Source organism: Tenrec ecaudatus, chromosome 4 (genome assembly GCF_050624435.1).
Source record: "Tenrec ecaudatus isolate mTenEca1 chromosome 4, mTenEca1.hap1, whole genome shotgun sequence".
NCBI classification, from domain to species: Eukaryota; Metazoa; Chordata; class Mammalia; order Afrosoricida; family Tenrecidae; genus Tenrec; species Tenrec ecaudatus.
In genome coordinates, this window is record NC_134533.1 from 162,525,535 (window position 1) to 162,534,144 (window position 8,610).

Consider the following 8,610-nt stretch of genomic DNA (forward strand, 5'->3'; position numbering starts at 1 on the left):
CCTATTATTTTCCCCCCAAGATTTTATTGATATATAATTCACATATTTACAATTATATCAAGAAGAGTTGTACAATCATTACCAGAATCTGTTTTAAAATATTTTCTTCAATCTTGTACCCATCCTTATTAGCTCTCCATTCCCCACCCCCACCCCAATTCTCCCCTGTTATCTCCACAATGAAACATTAAACCAGTTACTGTTGCTATATATTTACCTAGTCTGGATTTCATATACGGGAAAACATTAAATAAAAACCCAAACTAATAAGAATAGCAATGTAAAGCAGATAAAAAAACTCCATCAAAAATAAATCAAAAAGTATTTTAAAAGCTAGAACAAATTAAGTAGATTATGAGGAAAATCTATTGATAGAGTGCTAACTTTAGCCTCACTGTATCTCTAACAACCCACTCTCCACTGCTTCTGGATGTTAGTAAGGCTGTTCACATCGCTGGTCCATGGTCAAAGATGAGTAGGGTTTTAATCCACATGTATTTCTCCTTCATTCTTCTTCTTCTTTTTTTTTAATGAAACAGTTTTAAAATGGGTCTAAAGGATAAGACATTATATTTTGACCAAAATCCATCTACCATAGTCGAGTGTACAATGTTCTCGGTCTTATAACAGGGCAGTTCACATCCTTCCACTGTGACTGGAGGGGCTTAACCTGAGGCTAAATCCAGGTGTGGGCTCTGCAAATGAATTTGGGGCTTCAACGCCATGAATAACCCTCTGAAACATGTCTACTATTCAAGCACTGATGGGCTGCCATCTTTTAGATTTGGATTACCGTATGTACAATCCTTGAATCCCACAATCTGGTGCGCTTCTTCCATGTGGATCTAGTCAACAACTCATTTAGGTGGCTGCTTGTTTGAAAGCAAGCCTCCAATACTCCTGGGCTATTCTTTCTGCTAGCCACCCACCATCTGCTCTCGTCACCACTCTTCTCCACAGCACCCACATCTCGGCCGTCTCTTTATGAGGTCCAGCATCAAGCAGGGACATGTCACCAGAACTAATTGTTCTTAGATCATGGATAGAATTAAGAGAAAGTTCAAAATCCATTCATTCACCCATGGCTTATGCATGACTCTGGTGCACCTTATAGACATCATCATCATCATCACCATTTTAGGTTAGAGACCATTATCATTCATCACTTTCACTGCCATCAGGTCAATGCTGACTTACAGCGACCCTATAGGGCAGGGTAGAACTGACCCTGGGAATCTCTGAGCCAAGAAATCTTCAAAGGAGTAGAAAGCCTCATTCTTCCACCATGGTGGTTTTAAACTACTGACCTTGAAGTTAGCAGCCCAATGTTCAACCACTGTGCATTGATAATGGCATACATAAAATTCAAGTTTCTTATAGTCAAAATGACTAGATATTGTCCTGCACAATGCCATTCTAAGTTAACAAAATGATAGAAAGTTTCTGGGGAAAGGATTTAAATAGCATTAAATTATTCATTTATTAGAATAAAGGGCATCATGGTAAGAAGATAGAAAGTTTGGTTAAAAGTTTTGTATTTCCACAATGCAATACTTAATTGTGAACTCAAATGTAGAGTTATGTCAATGCTGGAAGATCTATGCCCAAAATATTGAAATGTCCATTTTACCTATTTCTTTGTTTTTAAAATTCAACTAGTCAGTCTGTTCTTAAGATAATATTCTTTATTTATATAAAAATATTATGTCTATACCATAATCTTTCTTACTAGAGTGTATCAGAATGATAAACAATTGCTTTTTCATGATGACTTCATCTTTATACTGTAAATTATTTTATTTTTAATACTCAGTGAAAATGGAGAACCAGTGCTTACTATCTTCTTTTGGTATCGATTTCTTTCTTTGATTATTTGGATGAATTACTTTTCTTGGAGTCTGTCCCAGGAATGTTTCTCTACCACAGACTAGAAGCAGCAAAGTACATCTCTGGTGAAGCACTAATTTATAATATCCACATAAGACTAGCCACCCTTAACACTCTAATGTTGCCATCAGATACTTAGGAACAGTAAATACCAAGACATATTGCTTTAAGTACAGTCAAGACATTTCTCACTTATTTAAAGGATGAAATTCAACCCAGCTTTTGCTAATTTAAATTGGACTTTTATTTGTGTGTCAAACTGGACTATAAATTTGCTGAATTTCAGACTTTTAAAAACGTTTTGTTATCTATATTAATTGCTCTTAATGCCAAACCAAGTTCACTGCCATCAAGTGGATTACAAATCATAGTTACCATAAACCAAGACCAAACTCACTGCCTTCAAGCCAATTCTGACTCATAAGAACCGTCTAGGACAGGCTAGAACTCGTCCTGTGGGTTTCTGAGACTGTAACACTACCGAAGTAGAAAGCCTCGTCTTTCTTCTGTGGAGAAGCTGGTGGACTTGATCTTGTGGTTCGCAGCCAATGAGTAATCACTATCCTACCAGGACTCTGAGAGACCATAGAGACCATAAATAACTAGGGAATCTGTTCTCTGCAATCATGATGGGATGTGAGACTAGTTCACCCAATGAAGGTGGTCTTCGCAAAGTCACATTGGAATAAATTTCTTCAAGAAATATTTACTTCAAGATCAGAGCGGCAGGGACTTTGCTAGGGTTATCCAAAGTTTCCCAGATAACTAAGAAGGTGTCCCTTGAGCTACCCATTTCTGAAGAGCATCGGTGTCCATTCTTAGTACTAGCCACAGTTCTAAAGAATGTTTTATATGGATGTAAACATTTTTATAATCTGTTCTAAAAAGTACACATTGTAAGCATTTGTGATTATGGTTGCGCATCTTATAGGTCACCTAAACATATTTAAACATGTGTATCACTGGAAGCTTCTCCCCATTTCTTTATTAAAAAATAATTTTATTGGAATACGATGCACATACTCAATGCAGTAGTTCAGGGTTATTAAGAAGCAACGTACTATCATCATCACAATCAACTGTAGAGTATCTTCTTCTTTCTTGTACTCATCGTTATTAGGTCATCATTTGCCCCCAAATCCTGGATGTGCCCCCAAGAAACCGTTAATACAGTTACCGTCTCCATTGTGCTAGCCTCAGTCAAACCTAACCCATCAAGAGCTTTATGGAAAAGCTTTCTTCCTTTTTGTATTACTTTCCCTCTTTGGAATTCATTCTGAAATCTTCATGTTTTCACCTACACAAAATGGTGTTTCCATCTGAATGTTTCTCCCTGCCAACTCTAGCCTTAGACACTTCACCTATGATTTGAATAGTTTGATCCTATGGCAGTTAGTACTTCTGAGAGTGCCTTAGTACACCAGAGATGCTTGACACAATTTTGCATTTTATATGATTTTCCTTATATGAAACCCAAGATAGGTAGATATATAGAGAAAGGAACTGGATTGATCATTGCCAACGGTCATAGAAGAGGAAGTTAGGGAGGGAACGGGGAGCTAAGGACAAAACACAAGAAGAAAATGTTCTGAATGATTGCAGAAATATTCTTAATATCATTGAACAATAAATTGTATGATATGCAAAGTACACCCAAACAAATATAGAATAAATAAATAAATAAATTACTTGGTTTCTATTCCACAAAGCATGACTAAGCAGAGAGTTGTAGTTGCCACCATGAAAACTGAACAGAGAAAATGAAACATCTGAATACAACTGAAATTGCTTCCCAATAAATTTCTCATTATTATTTGCATGAGAATTATATCTGCACCAATTTAAGTATAAGGAACTATTATGCTAAGAAGGGTTGAGTCTCTAACCCTACATAGGAGCCATTAAATCTAAAATAAAAGGTAAATATTAAGCATTTCTAACAGTCTTAACTGAATAAATCCTGAGATAAATTTATAGCTTATTTTAATGATCTATTCTGTTGCTTAGTTCCACTGTGTAATCCTGAGCTAAAAACAAAGAATGAAGTAGACATTTGGGGTAAAATGAGCATAGTAAGAAATCAAAACAGAAGCTGCCTGGGAGTATAGTCTCTCTCATAGTAATCCTGCATACTGAAACGTGGAACTGATTCCATTAGGCTTTTAAGATGGACACACTTTGCAAGTAAATCATCAGACCTCTTTTAGACTTTTGCACCAGAGTGTCTTAAATTTAGAGGAGATAAATCATGACCTTAATCGGCTTTTCACATTCTATCTCTGTTAACAAAGTGTACCATGTGCTATAATATCTTTTTTGTTGTTGTTTTAAACTTCAAGTAAAATTGGGGGTGGCTTATTTTGGCTTGAATAATCATACTTTAAAGATGAAATTGATACCTTTGGCTAGGAAATTTTAATTTGTGCAATTATCTTAGCCCAGTAAATAAAATTATGTGCAAGTAAAATACTCACAAACAGGAATGCAGGAAGAAATGAAGGTCACGTACTGATGCTACCATAGACAAAACAAGGAGATAAATGATTATGGGTCAGCGGCTCCCTTAACGGACAAAGGGACGAGTTAGTTTGAAGCTCTTCTATACCAACTTCCACATTCCAGCCCCGTACATACTTATTGCCTACTGTCTCCCTCCTCACTCTCTATTTCCTTTCTCTTTTTAAAATCTATTTTATTGGTATATAATTCACATATTGTACAATTTAAAAGTTCAGTCCCATCAAGTAGAGTTGTCCAATCATAACCACAATTTTAAAACATGATTTATGTTATTGTACAAATTGACAATGCTTCCCTATTTCCCCCCAACACCCCCTTGTCATATGCTCAGGAACCTTTAATCCAATTCCTGCCTCTATAGATTTACCTATCCTAAATTTCATATAATGTAAAACATTAATAAAACCTTTAAAAATAACATAGTAAAGCACATAAAAATCTCAATAGCATGGAAAGCAGAAAATATTTAGAGCTAGAACAATGGGTCAAGAGGAAGATCAAATTATATGGTGTTAAATTTTAATTTACGGGTGATGCAGTGGTTATTAGTTGGGCTGTGATTTGCATGGATGGTAATTCCAAACCATCAGCAGTTCTGCTGGAGAAAGACTGGCCTTTATACTCTTGGAAAGTGTTACAGTCTCAGTAACCAACAGAAGGGTCGCTATGAGTCAACATCACCTCGGTGGTAGTGAGTTTGGTTTGTCACCTACAATAATCCAAAGTGTTGTGCATGATCTCCATGGCATTGTCCAATGGATTCTCCGTGTTACCACTTGTATTCATAGCCCTGGTCAATGGTTACAGGGCATTCAGTAGAAGCTAGATCCATGAGTATTTTCCCTTCTCCTTTACTTTTTTAAAAGGTGTAACTGGAACAACTTTAAAGTGGGCCAAAAAGAATATTAAATAACAAAGTATGACATTTAAAGCTATTTCTGTCATAATTTACTTTACAATGCTCTTTGTCTGATAACAAGACTACTCCCATCCCTGGGTTCTCATCAGAGGGGATTCACTGGAGCCTTAGTCTTGGTGTGTGTGGACCCTTCCGATGGAGTTTGGGGTCAGTGCGGTCCATAGCCCCTGCTTTGCAGAAGAGTTCACAACAACTGTGTGTCCACGGTGTAAGATCTCATACTGTTCCTTCCTTCAGATGTGGGTCTTATTGTTTACAATTCTTCCTTTTTATCTCTGTTTGTATATCAAACATCTGTCTACTTTCCATTAATCTTTTGGTTTTCTATGGTATCATTTCTTTGGGTTTCAAATTATTATAATAGAATTTCTGGTAACAGGTACAGCCATTAAGGAGATTGATAGGGTGCCCCTAAAAGACGTGGGAATAGCAATGCCACACAATCTAGCAATGCTTCTGCTGAGCATGTGTTCTATGGAAGGAAGAAGCAGTGTTAACAGACCCATCTGCTTCCATGTCAGCTGCAGCACGGTTCATAATATCAAGAAGTTAGAATCAGCTGAAAAGCCCATAAATACAAGAATGAATCAAGAGACAATGGAATACAATGCATCCCCAAAACATTGATGAACACATAAATGACCTCAGGGCATGGACCGACCTTGAGAACATTACTCTCAGTGAATGAGACCATTACTTTAAGTACAAGCCCCAAGCTTTTGATTTTGCCCAGTAGTTGGCAACATAAGAGTACATGTATTTGTTATTTTCATATTTTCTTATTTTTGTTTTGTAACATGTTTGAAAGCTGCAGACATAGTTTTGCCTTAGGAAATGAGTAGAAATTGTGTCTGGTGTATAACCCTCATTGTTTTCTTTAACCGTGTTCAGTTTTTAATATGTATATGGGAACATTCCATGTATTTTCATGTAAAAATCTTCCCAATGTGGACACATTTCATTTTCTAGTACTTAAAATTCTATATCATTGGCTCTATTAATGATATTTATTGATCTACCAAATGCCCCATGGAGGTTATTTATATCATTTCTCTAGGAAATAATAAAGCTGTGCCGAGGGAGAAATATAAACTTTAAATACATGAATGGATTTTGAGCTTACACTTAACATAAGCCACAACCTAAGAACAAGTAATTCTTATAATGAGGCACTATATGCTAACTTACTTTCATAAAGTTCTCACTAAAGATATGTTCTATACTAAAGTGTGGTGAATAAATAGATAGTGCCGAACTACCAGACAGAATGGTATACATGGACTCAAGTACTTGTCTTAAAGCAAGCAGCCATCTAAGTGAGGCACTCATAATGTCTATAGAAGGCACGCACTAGCCTATGTGATACAGGAATTCTGCATAATGAAACCCAGTATCAGAAAAGAAATTATATTCATGCCTAAATTTCAAGCATCCTGTTAGCAGAAGGGTGTGGATACCAATGTTAGTCCCAAACCCACTTGCAGAACCCCCATGTGGATTCAGCCTTCATTGAGTATTATTAGTCCCTTGATCAAGTCTTGTCTTCAGACAACGTGCATTGGAAAGTAGACAACTGAAGAGATATTTTGTGCCATTTGTTTTCCCATTTGACCTCTGGTAACCTATTCAAGTTTTTATAACTTTCTACTTTTTTGTGTATAAAGTTTTTCTGTTATATTTTGTTATTATTAGGGTTTTTTTGTATGTTTTTCTTAAGATGAATCTCAGATGGGTGAATCTTTAAATACAGTAACTAGATTCATAGTTTCTTAGGTTTATAGCATAGGAGGTTGGTAGAAGTGGGAAGCTAATTATAATGGATAGAAGAATGAGGAAAATGTTCTAAAATTGATTGTGCTTGATAGCACAACTCTTTTAAACATGGTCAAAACATTGAATCACATGGTATGAGAACTATATATCAATTAAATCATTTAAAAAGAAATGTGCTTGTTAAAAGTATTTGTATGCCTTATGATCATGCATATTGGATGAGTGGTCAGAAGATTATAGACTTGACCAGTTCTCATTTATGACTTCCTGAATTTACATATGCTCCACTTAGGCTGTTAACAGAAAAAGAATACTGGAAGTAACTTAGACTACCTACCAAGTATGACACTAAGAAAACAATAATACATAACATTGTATAGCATGTATATTGCAGATGAACATTCTTGCTCGAAGTCCAATTATATTTTGAAGAGTATGATCTTCATTTGTTGTATGATCCTGGAGCATGTGAATTTTATTATCATAGGAGCTGAACAAATATGCAAGATAATGTTAAGTAGAATAAACACTTGGACACTCAAGAATTTATTTCAGTTCATGGAGTGAAGGAAAGAGGCAGTCAAAGAGACCTGAATATTAAAAAGTAACCTGAAAATTAGGTAATAGTTTTGACATCAAGGGGGAACCAAAAACCAAACGACAACATCAAGTATAAAATATTAAAAATATTATAGAGTTAGGCTCAATAAAATAAGGCTTAATTTAATGGGAGCTTGTCCCCTTGAAGTGAGTTTGGAAGAGCTCTTCTGTGCACTATGCTTTGCTCTGCCACGTGTAAAAGCATTATTCAGCTCTCAAATTTATTATCATTATCATGTTGCTTGTACGCATAGCAAATGTTTTCATATATACTATTTATATATATATTGTATATATAATTTTCATACTTATCTCAATGAAGTTATCTCTAACAAAGAGCTGTCCAGAAAAGATGTAGGCTATAATATCTATTTTCAAAAGAAAATAATTGATGAATACAAAATAAACTCTTTTTCGTAATTACTCACATTCTGCTCTGAAATTGTTCATTGTAAACATCAATTACTTAGAGAACGGGGTCTTGTAGCACATAAAATTATGCAAAGCATATTGTAAAAAGTTTAAAACTTAAAAAACAAAACAAATCTATATTTTCTTTCCTGCTCACTATTTAAAAGAGATGTTGATTGCAAATACACTCTTTAGTGTAAAATACGGTTAGGTTCCTTTAATCTATTCTAGAACATTGAATCCAGCTGAATGTTTACAGGTACTTATCAAGTTAGGGAACCCATCTCATTGCAGGAATTATTTTTGCTGTTCCTGCAATCAGTGTGCATTTGAAATCAGCAAGAGCGCTAAATATAACGTGACTGCCCTCAGTCTTTCAAGTTACTTATTTTAGGTTTCTTACTTATATCATTAAACTAGGGAAAACTATATTCAAACAAGACACATTTTCCCTATGAAAAAATTTAAATGCATATGTTTCAAATATTTATTTCTTTTAA